General features: G+C 41.8%; 1 long non-coding RNA gene across 1 annotated transcript; it reads right to left on the bottom strand.

Moving 5' to 3' along the window:
• Nucleotides 1-13,470: 13,470 nt before the first annotated feature.
• Nucleotides 13,471-19,384, bottom strand: LOC131831950 (uncharacterized). The gene is made up of 3 exons (XR_009353873.1): nt 18,393-19,384; nt 15,577-15,644; nt 13,471-14,648 (listed from the first exon to the last, which is right to left on the bottom strand). It is a non-coding gene; the product is annotated as an uncharacterized LOC131831950 (long non-coding RNA).
• Between the last annotated feature and the right edge of the window lie 30 nt (nt 19,385-19,414).

The raw sequence follows: 19,414 nt of genomic DNA, 5'->3' as shown, positions 1-19,414 counted from the left end.
AGAAAGTCCGATGCTTTGCGGGGCTTGATGCGGGGCTTGATATGGGGCTTGATGTGGGGCTTAATGTGGGGCTTGATGTGCGACTTGATCCCAGGACGCCGGGATCATGACCTGAGCCGAAGGCAGAGGCTTAACCCACTGAGCCACCCAGGCGCCCCAGCAGCCACATTCTTCCCTATGAGCTGTCAGTCAGCCTCCTCTGACCTAGATAGAATCCTGATGTGCTCTGTTTGCCATGAAAGAAAGTGGCCTTGGAAAAAACCTTTGATCTCTTGATATAGTCAAGGTGAAACCTATAGAAAGTGTAATTAATTAATTAATGGCTTGCCCTCTCCTTTAAGAACAATTTTTCCGCCTGAAATTTATTCTGCCTTTTGTAGCAGTGCTGTCCAATCAAAATATAATGTAAGTCACATGTATAATTCTAAATAATCTAGCAGTCACAGTTAACACAGGTGAACTTACATTTAGTAGTGTATTTTATTTAACACAATATATCCAAAATATTCTTTTTAAAACGTTTTAAGTCTTTAAAATCTGATGTGTATTTTACATCAGATTTACATCAATTATCCCACATCTTTATTTGGACTAGTCACTTTTCAAGTATTGAGTTGTCACATGTGGATAATGACTACTGTATTGGATAGTGACGTTCTAGAACATTCTAAAGATCTTTTTAATAGATTTACTAATTATACTAGTCTCTAGATTTTAGGAATTCATTCAGCAAATATTTATTGAGTGCTTATGTTGAGCCAGACTCTGGACAACATACTACACACAGTTTAATGGTCAATTAAATGGATTTCATCATTTTCTGGAAGGATTGTGTGCATGTGTGTGCGTGTGTGTGTGTGTGTGTGTGTGTGAGATAGGTTCTTGAGTCCTGGTTTTATGCCACATACTAGGATTTGTAACTGAGAGTTACTTTAGAGAATCTAAAGAATATATGTGTTTCTCTAATCACAGTAATAGGCCTTTGTTAATACATTACCATTTTGTTCCTGATGAAGGACAAATTCTGTCCTGCCAAGTCATGGAAATCCTAGAACAAGCCCTCAATTTCTAAGTGGCTGGAACATAAGATATTTTCTACCAGTTGGGGACACAGTATCTTGATTGCTGAGTAAAGCAGACTATTGAGATGCCAGCAACAGTTTTTTGTTTGTTTGGTCTCCTGCCCCATCAAATTAATGAGAAAGGTAATACCTGCACCCTCTAGTATATTATAGATCTTCAGGCTTCTGCTGGGGTTATTTGGACTGATGAAACTAATTAGGCTTGGAGGCAAAGTTTTGCCTTACATAAGTCACAAATACATCCATCTCATGCTCTCCAGGGAGGCCTGAGTACAAACTGATGCCACCATCAATTGACTGTGTGACTTTGGCAGTTTGCTCATCTCTCAGCTCTAAGCAAACTAATAGTCCCTATCTTACAAGGTCATGGCAAGTATTAAAGAGGGCATGTAAAGTCCATGGCCTAATCATAGCTACCTTGCAGATTTGAGAAAAGAATGGGATGAAATAATGGATTAAGAAAAGGCTTTGTCAGAGCACCTGAGTGGCTCAGTCGGTTAAGCATCAGACTCTTTTTACATCTGCAAAATGTTTTTGGCTCAGGTCATGGTCTCAGGGTCATGAGATAGAGCGCCCTGTGTCTAGCCGTGCTCTCAGTGTGGAGAGTTTACTTCTCTCTGCCTTTCTACCGCTTGCATATGCATGTGTACACTCTCTCTCTCTCTCACTCTGTAAAATAAACAAATCTTAAAAAGAAAAAGAAGTGCTTTGTCAGTGCTAAAGTCCTTTGCAGAAATTACCACTTTAGATTGATTCAACACACATTTGTTACTGTCTTACAGTTGCTTAATTCTCAGGATGACCTGGTATTAGGTAGGAATCTCCTAGTCTAGCGGGAAGTTAACTGCAGTATCAGGCAGGAAGTGATAAGAGACCCAGAAGTATATAGTTGGTAGTGGACTGTATCAGTAACATAGGCCCTATGAGCTCCCATCTCATCTCTCACCTGATCACTGTAGGTACCTATTAACCTACTGGTCTCCTTGATTTTACTCTTACCCCTCTCTAATTCAGTCTCATCACAGTTGCCAGAGAATCTTTTCCTTCTCTTCTCTTCTCTTCTTTTTCTCTTCCCTTCCCTTCTCTCCTTTCCTTCCTTTCCTTTTCTTAGGAGGCCCCATGCCCAGCATGGAGCCCAAAGCAGGGCTTCAATTCACAACAATGAGATCAAGACCTGAGCTGAGATAAAAAGCTGGACTGTACAAGTTCAACCAACTGGGCCGCCCTGGTGCCCCAGGAATCTTTTTACAAATGTAAATCAGATCCTATTGTTCCCTGACTCAAAACCTTCTATTGGCTTCCCATTGTCCTTGGAATGGAATCAAGCTCCTTAATGTGGCCTACAAGGCCCTTTGTGATCTTGGCTCCTACTGGTTCTCTGACCTCATTACTGGGAACTTATTACTTTCAAACTTCCACCTCATTATTCTCATGTATACCTCAGGGATTTTTCATTTGCAGTGCCTGCTGCCTGGAACACTCTCCTTGAGTCCTCACATGGCTGGCCCCTTTTGACGTTCCAATCTCAGCACATGTGTGCTGTATCCTCAGTGAAGACCTAAATATATTGTGTTTCCTCTGAAGCACTTATCACTAGATGCTCTTATCTTGTTTACCTGTTTATTTTTTTTTTCCCAGCTCTGCATTCCATGAGGGTGACAGAGACCAGGTTGACTTGAGCCACCACTAAGTCTGTAGTGCTGAGAATTGCGGTTGGCATGGAGTACAAGATCTGTAAATATTTGGCACAGGCCAGATCCTTAGAGCAGGGCCTCACGGATAGTGTGGGGTGGGGGCACTTATGGGATTAAAGTCATGAGAACTAAATGTGAAAATTAAGTGACTGTCTGTAGCATATAAAGGGATGGTCTTTAATTAGAGCATCTTAAATCAAAAGACAAAAGAGGGACCACATCAATTTTGGGCGATGGGAGAAAAGAGTGCTGATAACAGGTGACCTTTAAAACAGAGATATTTATTGCTCATTTAAAACCCCCATGCCCATAAAAAATTACATGATTTGTGAACTGTGAACAAGTTCAAATAACACCTCAGCTGGCAGAATGGAAAAGGGAGGAAAGCAGGAGACCTATTTACAGATGATTTAAATAACCCAGATGCATTTAAATTGTCCCTACAATCAGACTCTGTCTGATTCAGAGAGGAGGAGCATGTTTCTCAGGGGACAGAGTGTGGGTTTCACTGAACTGGGTACTCCGATTACCATCTGGACACCTTGGGGTCCTTATGCCTGTGAACCTGGAGATGGTGGAGCTACCATATTGGCCAGCTAATGCCCCTGATTACAATGAGGGGCCAGTGTTCCTGATATGCACAATGGAGTCATGAAGAATATGCCTGGAGTCCAGGGGATTCACTGGAACATCTCTGGGTACTCCCATACAGAAGATAAGCAATTGTAACAACTACAATTTGACAAGGGAAAGGCAACTAAAGGCTCAGACCCTTCAGAAATGAAAGCCTGGCTTAGTACACTGGAAAACAATCAGGCCAACTGAAGTATTAAGACAATAATGAGGGAATCTAGAATAAGTAATGGAGGAAAGAGATGCTATGATTATCATTTACAGCCTTGGGGACAGCTGTGGCATCAAAGAACTGTAGTTTATTTCCTTAACTCACTTGCCTTATGTCTTCACAGAGATTGTGGCTGGTTACTACACTAAAGGGACTTCTGTAAGTGATTGGACTTCCACAGTTCCTCTTGGGAGGAGTGAAGGCATTTTGTCCCCATGATGGGAGAGAACCCATATTGTAGTATGGGACTGGACATGTGAGGGGAAGGAGCATCACTGAACAGTACAAGGAGGGTGACTGTCTCTAACACCTCTTAGATTTTACCTCCGATCTTTGCACTCAGCTGTCTCTGGGGCTCTTGGCCACTTGTTTTACTTCAGCCACTTCTATGGTAACCAACTCTACATAGATTCTGTCTGGCCACCACCCTGGTGACCAGCTTACCCAGACACAACCCATCAACACCTCACCGCATGCACGTACCACAAGCTTCCTGCCTTCTACCCAACAGCTTGCCTATTGCGACTAAAGCACAAGACACCACAGGCCAGCACAATCGCCATACAAGCAAAACTCAGAAGTGCAGGGGAATTAATGTCCCGAGGGAGCAAAACCCTGACAAATAAGAAATGGGATCCAGCAAATAAGAGCCCATTTCCGGCCCCATAATGAGCGATCTTGAGATGCAGTCATTCAAGTGGGCTCTCTGGGATGGAGCAACACACTTGCTACCAAACAGTAGCCAGCCCCTTGTACTTGCCCTCCATCTTTCCCTGCCTTTTCCCTGCCCTATTCCCGCCGGTTCTGTCATGCTTGATTCCCTGGGATTGCACTCCCCAGTAAATAAGAAAGCTTTTGATTCAGTCTATGTTTTCTATGAAACCTGGGCTGTGACACTATATATGAACTTAGTGGTTCAACTACAAGGAAAAATAACAATTTCAGGTGAATTTAAAACACATAATTTGCTTATATATTTCCTATAGGTTTTATTCTAAGAACACAAAGATTAGCAAAGAAATCTCAAATGATACTCAGTAATCAGTGTCAATAGTAATATTGATATTGTGGTTTTTTAATAGATTTTATTCATGTATTTGATAGGCAGAGATCACAAGTAGGCAGAGAGGCAGGCAGAGAGAGAGGAAGGGAAGCAGGCTCCCTGCTAAGCAGGGAGCCGGATGTGGGGCTTGATCCCAGGACCCTGGGATCATGGATCTGAGCCGAAGGCAGAGGCTTTAACCCACTGAGCCACCAGGTGCCCCTGATATTGTTATTTTAAAACTATACATATATGGAGGTGCCTGGGTGGCTCAGTGGGCTAAAGCCTCTGCCTTCAGCTCGGATCATGATTCGGGGTCCTGGGATTAAGCCCCGTGTTGAGCTCTCTGTTCAGTGGGGAGCCTGCTTCCCCCTCTCTCTTTCTGCCTGCCTCTCTGCCTACTTGTGATCTCTGTCTGTCAAATAAATAAATAAAATCTTTAAAAAATAAATAAATGAAAAAAATAAAACTATACATATATGTAAATAGAGCAAAAAAGTGTATGTTATGCATTAGGACAAAGATTTTCCAGAGGAAGGGAAAATGCATCTAAAATCAAAGAGATCAAGTAAAAACATTGTACTATTAAATTTGAATTAGAAATATTAGTTGAGGGGGCACCTGGGTGGCTCAGTGGGTTAAAGCCTCTGCCTTTGGCTCAGGACATGATCTCAAGGTTGTGGGATTGAGCCCCACATCGGGCTCTCTGCTCGGCGGGGAGCCTGCTTCCTCCTCTCTCTCTGCCTGCCTCTCTGCCTGCTTGTGATCTCTCTCTGTCAAACGAATAAATAAAATCTTTGAAAAAAAAAAAAGAGAAAAAGAAATATTAGTCGAGGCACCTGGCTGGTTCAGTTGGTAGAGCGTGCAACTCTTGATCTCAGGATTGTGGGTTTGAGCCCCATGTTGGGAGTAGAGATTACTCAAAACCACAATCTTTAATAAATAAATAAATAAATATTGGTAAAAACACAGTGCATTTTTCTTTTTCAAAAAAAAAAAAAAGTATTTCCTAGATCTGTTGACTAAAGAGGACTATAAGAAGTATTTAACTACTAAGGGGCGCTGACAATAGTTTCCAAATATTTCCCCCACTAAAAGGTTGTAGAACTCTTTGAAGAAATGACTGATTCCAGTCTGGGACAGGAAACGTACATGATGAGCCATGAACACCTAGATTACCAAAAAGCAAAGAAGCTATCAAATTGTTACAAGGGGATGAAGATGGGAAAGTTTAAGCATCAAAAAGTCCAAGGATTGGATATGTTTATTATCTTTTTATTATTATTATTATTACTATTATTATTATCTTTATCACAGTGAGGGTTTCCTCAGTTATGCATATGTTGAAGTGTATCAAATTGGAAACGTAACATAGGGGAAGTTTATTGCATGTCAATTATACCTAAAAAAAGGTATTAAAGGGGCGCCTGGGTGGCTCAATGGGTTAAAGCCTCTGCCTTCGGCTCAGGTCATGATCCCAGGGTCCTGGGATTGAGCCCCACATCGAGCTCTCTGCTCAGCAGGGAGCCTGCTTCCTCCTCTCTCTCTGTCTCTCTGCCTGCTTGTGATCTCTCTCTGTCAAATAAATAAATAAAATCTTTTAAAAAAAAAGGTATTAAAAAGTATAATACCTACATTTGATTTTAGAACTCAAACACCGTGCTTGAAGAAACCACAGGGAGAAAGAAAGAAGAAACCACCACAGGAAGAAGTTATGGGGGGGAGGGGGCAGGCCATCAGACCCAGCCATCAGACCCAGCGGAAGTTCCAGCCAGCCTCGGTTGCCAGGAATAAGACATGCCCAGATGACCTCAGCTTGAGTTGGAACACATCAAATATGTACAGGAGTTCATTATGATACCCAAACAACAACAACAACAACAACAAACCCAAACCCAAAAAACAAACAAACAAAAAATATAACCCAACAACAACCCCAAAACAAATAGCTCATTAATCACTTTTGAAGACTGTTAGCATATTAAGTCTTTTTTTTTTTTTTTTTTTTCTGAAAGCTGGTGCATTAAGAGAAGTAGTCAAGCATTTTACTCATCCTCTATGAACTCTACCTCTGGGTAACCAAACTGATAATGAATGAAAGTTCTTCAAAAATTTCTAGTCAATGACAAAGATATACCCCCTCACACCTGTCAGAAGGAATAAAATAAAAAACACAGAAAACAAGTGTCGGCGAGGATGTGGAGAAAAAAGAACCCTCTTACACTTTTGGTGGAAATACAAGCTAGTGCGGCCACTCTGAAAAACAGTATGGAGTTTCCTCAAAAAGTTAAAAATGGAACGGCTCTACAATCCAGTAATTGCTCTACTGGGTATCTACCCCCAAAATACAAAAACACAGGACCCTAGGTAGCACAGTTGGTTGGACGACCGATTCTTGCTTTCAGCTCAGGTTGTGATCTCAGAATCTTGAGAGTGAGTCTCACATGGAGCTCCACAAGCAGTGCAGAGTGGGCTTGGAGTTTCTCTCTTCTTCTCCCTCTGCCCCTCACCACTGCAATTTCTCACTCTCTCCCTCTAAAATAAAAAAAATAAATAAATCTTTATTCTGTTAAAGATTATTTATTTATTTATTTATTTGAGAGAGAGTGAGAAAGAAAAAGCAAGAGCACGAGCAGGGGGCGGGCAGAAGGAGGAGGAAGCAGGCTCCCCACTGAGCAGGGAGCCCAATGCAGGACTCCATCCCAGGATCCTGGGATCATGACCTGAGCTGAAAGCGGATGCTTAATCGGCTGAGCGACCTTGGCACCCCAATAAATACATCTTTAAAAAACAGAAAAACATTAATTCGAAGGCACACATGCACCCCTACATTTATAGCAACATTATTTACAATATCCAAATTATGGGAGCAGTCCGAGTGTCCATTAACAAATGAGTGGATAAAGAAGATGTGGTACAGGAGCACCAGGGTGGCTCAGTCATTAAGTGTCTGCCTTGGGCTCAGGTCATGATTCCAGAGTCCTGGTATCGAGCCTCACATCAGGCTCCCTGCTCGGCGGGGAGCCTGCTTCTCCCTCTCACACTCTCCCTGCTTGTGTTCCTTCTCTCACTGTGTCTCTCTCTGTCAAATAAATAAATAAAATTTAAAAAAAGAAGATGTGGCACATTGGTATGTACACACACACACACACACACACACACAGGAATATTACTCAGCCATAAAAAAATTGAAGTACTGCCATTTGCAATGACATGGATGGAACTACAGAGTAAAGCACTAAGCGAAACAGGTCAGGCAGAGAAAGACAAATTCCATTTGATTTCACTCATACGTGGAATTTAAAAAACAAAACAAATGAACAAAGGAGAAAGAGATAGAGGAAAAACTAAGAAACAGACTTTTAACTATGGAGAACAAACTGATGGTTACCAGAGGGGAGGCGGGTAGGGGGATAGGTGAAATAAGGAGAAATAAAGGGATTGGGAATAAGGAAGGCACTTGTTACAGTGAGCTCTGGGAATGGAATTGTATAGAATTGTTGAATGTGAACTACACTGGAATTAAAATGAAAACTTTATTAAAAATTTTTCTAGCTAATGCAGAGATGTTGACAAAAGTAGGATCACACAATTTTTAAAAAAGATTTTATTTATTTATTTGGCAGACAGAGATCACAAGTAAGCAGAGAGGCAAGCAGAGAGGGGAGGAAGCAGGCTCCCCGCCCAGCAGAGAGTCTGATGTGGGGCTCGATCCCAGGACCCCGGGATCATGACCTGAGTTGAAGGCAGAGGCTTCAACCCACTGAGCCACTCAGGAGCCCCATGATCACACAATTTTTAAGCCTCAAATAAAGTAATTAATTTAGATGAAGATCACAAAGGCTGCAAAAACCTGAGGGGAAAAGCTGATCTGGAGCTTTGCTATTGATGGATCAGGCTGACAACACTTAAATCTGCTGATCAATCTTAGTGTCACTAGGAGGCAACTAGATGTGCCATAATGCAATTGGGTTTCCCAACACTAAATATGAAATAGGCTTGTAAAAAAAAAAAATGATGTGGAATCCGATCAAGTCTCTAAATCAGGGTTTCAACTTGGGTATTACTGACATTTTAAGTTGGGTAATTCTTTTTTTGTGTGGGGGCTGATCCATGCATTGCAAGATGTCTAGTAGCGTCCCTGGCCTCTTCTCACGATGTTAGTGGCACCTCTGCAAGTTGTGACAATGAGAGAAGTATCCAGATATTGCCATATGGTCCCTGGGAGGTGGGGAGCGGAGGGGGGAGAAAGTGGAAATCAACCTTGGTTTAAGTGAGGGAAATCTATTTTGGGGTAGTAAAGAAGCTGAAAGTCAGGAGAACAAGAAAGGCAGTTGCAGATCTTGGAGGAGAAAATGTCAGCTTAGTGCTCAGGCATAAGGAGAGAGTCTCAGCACAGGCAGATCCTTCGGTTGGATATCCCTGCAGCCTTCATGTGGCTCTGAATTTTCTAGGCAGAAACAGGCAGTTCAGAAACAAGGATGTCACAGGAAAACTGTGAAATTCCAAGACCAACAACTGTGGTCGAGGATTCCTCCTTCCCTGCCCCCTTAGGACCCTGTGCCCCATCTAGAACCTGCCAGGATGCACCAAAAGTGCCAGGACTTCAGAATGCTCTCTGCCATCCCTGGGGATGTGTGTTTCATCGTCAACCAGAAAGCTGTCCTCGAACTCCTTTGGAGAAGAAAATTTTGTTCAAAAAAAATGTCTCTGTCTAGTTTCAGCAACTCCACTAACTCTCACACATCCTCTAAGAAGAATTAACTCTGCTCTTCATAAACAATGATGTTAATCCTTTACAAACACATTTGGGGTTTTTTTCCCATTTAAAAAAAAAAGAAAGACTTAAGAGGAGATAGCTACTTTTCCACACTGACCATGAAGGAATAAAAAGGTTCAAAGTTACTTTCCCACTGTAAACAACTGGAAAACTGGACAAACTATGTGTAGAATTGTTTTTAAGATATTCACAAGAGATAGCACAGAACTGTGATCCCTTCAAGAAGAGAAGCAAAGATGAGCCCTGTGATTTTTCAAGCTTTCTCCCTGAAGGAATTTCTAAACTGTTGGGTAAGAAAGGGGAACTAGGGGCGCCTGGGTGGCTCAGTGGGTTAAGCCGCTGCCTTCGGCTTGGGTCATGATCCCAGGGTCCTGGGATCGAGCCCCGCATCGGGCTCTCTGCTCAGCAGGGAGCCTGCTTCCTCCTCTCTCTCTGCCTGCCTCTCCGCCTGCTTGTCATCTCTCTCTGTCAAATTAAAAAAAAAAAAAAAAATCTTAAAAAAAAAAAAAAAAGAAAGGGGAACTAAAAGACAGGCCTGTGGTCTCAAGAGTCAAGGAGACAGAGATAAAGAGTTTGGGAAGGATAAAGTACCTATGGTTTACAAGGCAGAGTACTGGGACGAGGGAGCGAGGCAGAGCAAGTATCCAGAAATATGCATGGATGGTCCCCATGAATCCTTGGCTAAATAATAATCTGCTTGCAATGATGTGATCTTATATGTAAAAAACCCTAAAGATCACACACACACACACACACACACACACACACACGTGCGCGCGCTCTCTCACATGGTTACAACTAATACATGAATTCAAAAGGTAGAAAGATACAAAGTCAACACATTAGTTCATTCCTATTTCTTTTACTAACCACAAACAATCTGAAAAAGAAATTAAGAATAATTAGCATCAAAGAGACTAAAAGGGGCGCCTGGGTGGCTCAGTTGGTTAAACGTCTGATTCTTGATTTCAGTTAGGTCATGATCTAAGGGTTGTGAGATTGAGTCCTGCATTGGGCTCCACACTGGACATAGAGCCTGCTTAAGATTCTCTCTCTCCCTCTCTCTCTGCCTCTTCCCCACTGCCTAAAGAGAGAGAGAGAGAATAAAATACTTGGAAATTAACTTAATCAAGGAAGAGAAAGACTACTTACGATGAAAAATACAAAACACTGCTGAAAGAAATTAAAGAAATCCTACATAAGTGGAAAGACATCCAATGTTCATAGATTGGAAAACTTAACAGTGTTAAAATAGCAATGCCACCCAAAGCAATCTACAGGTTCAACGTAAATTCAGTTCCTATCAAAATCCCGATGGTATTTTTGGCAGAAATAGAAAAGAACCACGACAAGAAAAACATTTCTAAAATCAATATGGACTCTCAAGGGGTCTTGTACAGCCAAAACAATCTTGAAAAACTGGAGGACTCACACCTCCTGACTTTAAAACTTACAGCAAAATTAAAATAATCAAAACAGAGTGATACCAGCATAAAGAGACATATAGACAAATGGAATAGAATATACAACCCAGAAATAAACCTTCTGCATATATATTCAAATGATTTTTGACAAGGGTGACAAGAGGCAAAAAAGTAGGGAAAAAAAATCTTTCAACAAATGGTCCTGGGAAAACTGGACATTCCCATATAAAAGAATAAAGTGGGGGCACCTGGGTGTTTCAGTGGTTTAAGCCTCTGCCTTCGGCCCAGGTCATGATCTGAAGGTCCTGGGATTGAGCCTCGAGTCGGGCTTTCTGCTCAGCGGGGAGCCTGCTTCCCCCTCTTTATGCCTGCCTCACTGCCTACTTGTGATATCTCTCTCTGTCAAATAAATAAATAAAATCTTTAAAAAAAAAAAAAGAATAAAGTGTGACCCTTATCTAACACCATATGTAAAATTTAACTCAAAATGGATCTAATGGATCCAAGACCTAAAACAATAAAACTCCTAAGGGAAAATATAGCATAAAAGCCTCCTGACATCAGATTTCGTAATGATTTCTTGGATATGACACCAAAGGCACAAGCAACAACAAAAAAGGCAGACAAATTGGACTTCATAAAAATTTTAAAATTTGTGCATCAGGGGTGCCTAGGTGGCTCAGTGGGTTGAACTTCTGCCTTCAGCTCGGGTCATGATCTCAGGATCCTGGGATTGAGCCCCACATCGGGCTCTCTGCTCAGTAAGGGGCCTCCTTCCCCCTCTCTCTCTGCCTGCCTCTCTGCCTACTTGTGATCTCTGTCAAATGAATAAATAAAATCTTTTTAAAAAATTTTTGTGCGTCAAAAGATACTGTCAACAGAGTAAAAGGGAAACCCACAGAATGGGAGAAAATATTTGCAAATCATATATCTGACAAGGGATTAATATCCAGAATACAGAAAGAATTACTAAAATGCAACAGCAAAAGGTTAAAAAACCCAGTTCAAAAATGAGTGAAGAACTTGAACAGACATTTCTCCAAAGAAGATATACAAATAGCTCATAAGCACATAAGATACTAAACATTAGAGAAAGGCAAATCAAAGCACAATGAGATGCCCTTTCACACCCATTATGAGGGCTACTATATAAATAAAACAAAACACACTGTCAAGGACATGGAGAAACTGAAACCTTTGCACACTGCCGATGGGAACGTAAAATGGTATCACTGCTATAGAACTGCAGATGACACAGAAATTCCACTTCTGGGTATATACTCAAAAGAATTGAAAGAAGAGTCTTGAAGTGATATTTGCACACCTATACGCATAGCAACATTATTCACAGTAGCCAAGAAGTGGAAACAACTCAAGTACCTATCAACAGATAAATGGATAAGCAAATACATATATGGTATCTACACACAATGGAATACTATGCAGCTTTAAAAAGGGAGGAAATTCCAACGTATATACAATATGGATGAATCTTTAGGGCACTATGCTAAATGAAATAAGCCAGTCATAAGAAGATACTTCATGGGACACCTGGGTGGCTCAGTGGGTTAAAGCCTCTGCCTCAGCTCAGGTCATGATTCAAGTGTCCTGGGATCAAGCCCCACATCTGGCTCTCTGCTCAGTGGGGAGCCTGCTTCCCCCTCTCTCTACCTGCCTCTCTGCCTACTTGAGATCTCTGTCTCTCTCTGTCAAATAAATAAATAAAATCTTTAAAAAAGAAGATACTCATTATTCCACTTACATCACTACATGATTCCACTTACAATGATAGTATTCAAGATCATACCTCAGAGTCCACAATCTGCTTCCCAGGAGGGGAGAGGATAAAGTTAGAAAAACTGAACCAGATCTAGAGCAGAGCACTAAAACACCATTGGGGTGGCTTCAGCACACCAGAGAGGGAAAAATCACTTAAAATATAAATACACATTTAATGCATGGGGAAAGATACCCTGCAAACAGTAATTGTAAAAAAGCTGAAATGGCTATATTAATATCAGACCAAAGAGATTTTGGAATAAAGAGTATTACCAAGGATTAAAAAAAATATCTTATCATCATGATAAAGAGTTAAATTCATCAGGAGATCTTACAGTCCAAAATGTATATGTACATAATAACAGAGTCTCAAAATACTAAGAAGCAAAAATTAATAGAACTGAAAGGAGGAAGGAGCTCCTGAATGGCTCAGTGGGTTAAAGCCTCAGCCTTCAGATTAGGTCATGATCTCAGGGTCCTGGGATTGAGCCCCGCATCGGGCTCCCTGCTCGGTGGGGAGCTTGCTTCCCCCGCCCCCGCCTGCCTCTCTGCGTACTTGTGATCTCTGTCAAGTAAATAAATAAAATCTTTTTAAAAAGAGAGAGAGAATTGGGGCGCCTGGGTGGCTCAGCGGGTTAAAGCTGAGCCTTCGGCTCAGGTCATGATCCCAGGGTCCTGGGATCGAGCCCCGCATCGGGCTCTCTGCTCAGCAGGGAGCCTGCTTCCTCCTCTCTCTCTGCCTGTCTCTCTGCCTCCTTGTGATCTCTGTCAAATAAATAAATAAAATCTTTAAAAAAAAAAGAGAGAGAGAGAGAGAGAGCTGAAAGGAGGAAAAGACAAATCCACAATTACAGTTGGAGATTTGAATGCTTCTCTCTTGGGGGCGCCTGGCTGGCTCAGTCAGTCAGAGGAGCCTGTGACTCTCCATCTCAAGGTCCTGAGTTCAAGCCCCATGTTGGGTGTAGCAGAGATTACTCAAAAAAAAAAAAAAAAAAAAAAAAACCTTAAAAAAAACCCCACATGAATACTTCTGTGTCAGGAATCAATAAAACAACTATAATGTAAATCAGTAGGGATATAGAAGACAAACAATATGACCCACTAACTTGACTTAAGTAATATAAGACGCTGCCCGAAACTGTAGAGTACATGTTTTTTTTTTTTTTCAAAAGCATATGATAGATCCTATGCTGGGTCATAAAACAAGCCTCATAATATTTCAAATTACTGAAATCATGTAAAATATATTCACTGTAAAACTCCCAAATCTTCGTAAATTAAATAACACACTTCTCAATGACTAACTCAATGGAAAACTCGTGAGGGAAATTAAAACTTATTTTCACTAAATTAAAATTAAAATACAATACATCAACCTTTGTGAGATGCAGCTACAGTTTTATAGTTTTAGCTTTTAAATTGGGTCTATGATCCATTTCAAGATAATGTATATGTGTGGTGTGAGATAAGAATTAAGATTCTTTTTTTTTTCTATATAATGTCCACCCATTCAACTTCATAACTCACCAATAATAAAACAATCCAATAATGTAAAATGGTACAACCACTTTGGAAAACAGTTTGGCTGTTCCTCATAAAGTCAAACATACACTTTCACGCAGCCAGCAATTCCATTCCTAGATTTTTATGTGAGAGAATTGAAAATCTGTCCACACAAAGATTGTACATGAACTTTCAAAACTGCTTTAGGCATCATAGCAAAAACTTGGAAACAATTCTAATGTCGATCAACAGCTGAAAAGATACACAATTTAGGTTATAGTCATACTACAGAGTTCCACATAGCAGTGAAATGTTGACACACGCGGGGGGCAACTGGGTGGCTCAGTCGGTTAAGTGTCTGCCTTCGGCACGGGTCATTATCCCAGGGTCCTGGGATCGAGCCCCATGTCGGGCTCCCTGTTCAGCAGGGATACTGCTTCTCTCTCTCCCTCTGCCTTTTCCCCTATTTGTGCGTGCTCTCGCTCTATCTCGCTCTCTCTCTCTAAAAAAAGAAAGAAAGAAAGAAAGAAAGAAATGTTGACACACGCAACAACATGGATGAACATACAGGAAGTGATCTGTGGTAACAGAAACACTCGTCACCTGGAGCTAGAGGTTGTGTTTAGCAGGGGGAGTTGACTGAGAAGGGGCACAAGAGAAATTTTCAGGGCAATGGATGTGTTTCATATCTGGAGTGTGCAGGTAATAACACAAGTATATATACCTGTCAAAACGGGAATTGTACACTTAACACGGTGCACTGTATTGATTATAAATCTTACCTCATAAAATTGATTTTTCTGATAGCTTTAAGAAGCATAAATAAATGCAATGTGGAGCACGAAAACCTGAATACGGACTGGATGTTTGGTGGGAGGGGTATTGGTGACGGTTTTTGATCTGTGATCATTATATTGTGGTTATATTGCCAGAGAGAAAAAGAAGTCCTTCTCTTTTGGAGAAGTACTCACAGATGACTTGATAGAACACGTGAGATTTTCTTTGAAAGAATTAAAGCACAGGGCAGTGAAATAAGTTTGGCTAGATATTGGTAACTATTGAGGCTAGGGGATGGGCACACCGGCATTAATTATGTTATGTTATTACAATTAAAATTTCCTTGTTGCACTAACTTTGCTACCATCCCCACATTTGTACATGTGGCTATACTTATTTGCAATGTGTTCACCTTCTCTGGGTCCTGACTGAGCAAACTCACAATAGGAAGATATTTACGGGACAACTGGGTAAATCTGAATACTGGCCAGCAGTATTGGCCGGTATTCCTGAGTATTCCTCAGCTGACACTGAGGGATTTGGGGAAGAAAGTTTGTGATGTTATCATAGTTCTATGGGTGTGTAAAAAAGAAGGTAAAGATGAAGATGGAAGAGGAAGAGAAGAAATTGCAACTGTAACAATGATCCCACCTGGCACCCAGAGCTTGGTTCCTTCATTTTCCACCAGGAGTCCTTGTAGAAATGGCTTGTTCTTAAACCTGGAACATTTTATGGTGCCAGAAAGTAAGAAAGCATTCCAAGATGATGAGGACATAAAAACGTAGGAGTCAGCTTGAAGGGGCTCCCACTGCCCCAATCTTGACAATTTAAACAGTAAAAGAAATCATGATAGCAAAGTATCGCAGCCCCGGGGATAATTAAAAAAGTCTGTGAACCCATGGAGACTGAAACAAATAAATGTTCTCCTTGTAGTAGAGAGCCAATTAATAATTATATATGGAATGACCATGCTGGAAAATTACCATTTGGCAACTATCACTGTGATCCCTGAATCATGGGAAAAAACAAAAAACAATAGATGCGCTAAGGAATGAATAGGTGAGAGTCGGAGGAGTGACATAAAATTTATATAGTCTTAATGCACCTGTGATTAAAAGAGAGCAAGTAGATAGCACAGGATATTTGCGAATTATACAAGGAAAAATAGTGAGTTAGCCGTGTAGAAACCTGACAGACGCCACCTTAATCAAATGCTCAATGTTAACATCATCAGTAACTAGACGTCAGCATCATGCCAAAAATGTTTAGCCTGCATCTATATATAATTCAGGGCTAATCATGCCAAAAATGTTTAGCCTGAATCTAACCATTAGGAACATAAGACAACTCAAGTTGAAGGACAAAGTAACTGGCTAGTAATCTTTGAGACATCACTGGTCATGAAAGACCCAGAGAGGAACTGATTAAAAGATTAAAAGAGAGCAAGTAGATAGCAATACAAGGCGTAATCTGGGATTTTTCTCTTCCTCTATTGTTGGAGCATTTGGTGAAATCTAAGTTATGTTGATTAGATAATGGTTTTGCATTGATATTAATATCTAGATTTCGATCATTGTATAGTGGTTATGTAAGTGAATGTCCTTATTTCTAGGAAAACTGTGAAATAGGAATAAAGGGGCATCACGCCTGCAATTCACTGTCCAACAGCATGAGGAAAATAGAAAAGGTGAGAGAAGAAAAAAGGATAAAGCCAGTGTGGTAAAATGTTATTATTTGGGGAATCTGGATGAGAGGCAGATGGGGATTATTTGCAATTTTCTGTAGGTCTGAAATTATGTCAAAATAAAAAGTTGGAAAAAAGTGAGAGAAAAAAAAACCCAACTCTTGAAAGTAAAATCAACCAATTCAAAACAAAACAAGAAAGAAATTATTAATGGGAATGTAAAATGGTACAGTCCCTATGGAAACCAGTATGGCAGTTCTTCAAAAACTTAAAATAGTAGTGCCTGGCTGGCTTAGTCAGCAGAGTATTTGACTCTCAATCTACTCTTATGTATACTTGAAATTTTCCCTTAAAAAAGTTTTAGGGATGCCTGGGTGGCTCAGTCGTTAAGCATCTACCTTCGGCTGAGGTCATGATCCCAGAGTCCTGGGATCAAGCCCCACATCAGGCTCCCTGCTTGGCAGGAAGCCTGCTTCTCCCTCTCCTACTCCCTCTGCTTGTGTTCCCTCTCTCACTGTGTCTCTCACTGTCAAATAAATAAATAAAATCTTTTAAAAGAAAATTTTATTTATTTATTTGACAGAAGTCACAAGTAGGCAGATAGGCAGGAGGGATGGGGAGAAGCAGGCTGCCCTGCTGAGCAGAGAGCCCCACGTGGGACTTGATCCCAGGACCCTGAGATCATGACCTGAGCTGAGGCAGAGGCTTACCCCACGAAGCCACCTAGGCACCCCAATAAAATGTAAAAAAAAAAAAAGTTTTAAAAAACTTCTCCACTTCAGGGGTGGCTGGGTGGCTCAGTGGGTTTAAAGCCTCTGCCTTCGGCTCAGGTCATGATCCCAGGGTCCTGGGATGGAGCCCCGCATCGGGCTCTCTGCTCCGCAGAGAGCCTGCTTCCTCCTTTCTCTCTCTCTGCCTGCCTCTCTGCCTACTTGTGATCTCTGTCTGTCAAATAAATAAATAAATAAAAATCTATAAAACAAACAAACAAACAAAAAAAAACTTCTCCACTTCAGACTACATAAATTGAAACTCAGATTTTGTGAGCTTGTCCCATATGTTTTACTCAACTTTATTTATTGATGTCTTTTGATCATCACTAAGTTTCACAATTAAATGGAGAATTAAAAAACTAGGATTGTCTTTAGAGGTCTACAAAGTTGGAGGTGTCAAGGTGCTGGGTATCTCCAACCCATAGAAATGCTATATGGTCCAAAATATAGCTTTAATAATGACTTTTAATATATTAATGCAGAAAACTGGGGTAATGTACAACAGCAAAAGCACAGCTGCAGAATAATTTGGACCAGTAACTTGCGTAACTCAAGCATGGAGTTCAATGCTGCTGATGGCTAAATTAGTTGGCCCGGAAAAGGAAGGAGGAAGAGGGAAGAGCATCTACGGTGGATTTGCTCATGGATTGCCCGAGTTACTGACTGAAGTCTCCAGGAATCAGGTAAGAACAGCCTATGGAGGTCACTATGGGCACAGTGTTCACAGTCCTTCTGTCTCCACAAAACCTGGAGTTGATATTTAGGGCTGGTTTGTTAAACTAGCAAACTTTCTAGGTCTCTCCAGCCCTTGGGCTTGCAGCTGGAGAGAGATGTGTGATGATCATGGAGTAGTATGCTTGGACGGGGTTGTGCAGGGCCTTAAGTGTTTTTCTTTTTTACACTCCTCATAAACAACTCTATTTTTGTAAGATTGAGACCTACATCAAAGTATTACTGAGCCAAACAGAAATTCCCTCCACCCCAACCCCATTAGGAAAACCACTACTCACAGTTTAGGGCACATCTTTTCCTTCTCTCTTCTAGTTCATAGCTGACCTTCAAGTCTCGAAATCACAAAGAGAAAAATCCCCAAGTCCAAATCTGATGGTGGTTCTCTGGGTTTCCCAGGAAGAGTTTTTTAATGTGTTTAAATGTTTAATGTTGACATGTCAGAGCACCTCACCCAGGATGCTGTGATGGGCCATTTGCCATCTATTGGTCCCACAGACTGTAATCTCTCCTTGACCAAGGCTGGCCTTACTACTCCATTTTGTTGCCCTGGAGCTGGCGGGGAGGAGGCAGAGACTGTTCTGAGGGCTGCTAAGTGGAAGAGTGGCAGGCTCCTAGACAAACTAGGTGTGCCCTTCTCCAGCAGTTTCATACTTTAGGGATATTTAAGGGACGCAGCCTCTAAGATAGAGGCCCAGTCAGGTCATCCAAACTGGCAGTCTGAGCTGAAGCCACCCTAAGTGCAGAAAAATGCACAAGAAATGTAGGTTAGCAACAAGGCCCAGAGGGGACAGCCCTGGATTTGCAGGAAGGAGGCAAGAGGTCGTAGGACACAGCATCACCTCTCTAAGCCTCCTTCTCCACCTCCTATAGAGGGGAGGCTCACAATAATAGGATTCATAACATTTGCCCAGCTTAGGCAAAGAAACTTGTAGAATGACTCAGGAGCGAGATCCAGGCAGCGCCTCACCCCCCTCGGTGCTCCCCCAGGCCGGGGTCGCCTGCCCGCAGTGAATAAATTTGGTCTCTCTCAGGCCAGTTCATACCGAAGGGACTTTTAAGGCGCCCAGCCTCTCAGTAGGGGCCCAGCCGGCTCATACAAACTCTGGCTGGCTGAGCTGTTCGTGTCCCGGCCACCTCGCCCCGGCCAGCTTGCCCCTAGACGCAGCGGGCGCTGTGTCTCATCCTGGTGTCCTGGCAAAGAGCTGCCCCGGCCTCCGGGTCCCCCGGGCTGCGCCGCCGTCCTGCTGCCGCCCTCCTGTGGCCGCTGCGAGGCGACCTCCGGCCGCGCTGCGGGCCCCCT

Source organism: Mustela lutreola, chromosome 5 (assembly GCF_030435805.1).
Source record: "Mustela lutreola isolate mMusLut2 chromosome 5, mMusLut2.pri, whole genome shotgun sequence".
Taxonomy (NCBI): domain Eukaryota; kingdom Metazoa; phylum Chordata; class Mammalia; order Carnivora; family Mustelidae; genus Mustela; species Mustela lutreola.
This window is presented reverse-complemented; position numbering and strand designations above follow the sequence as displayed.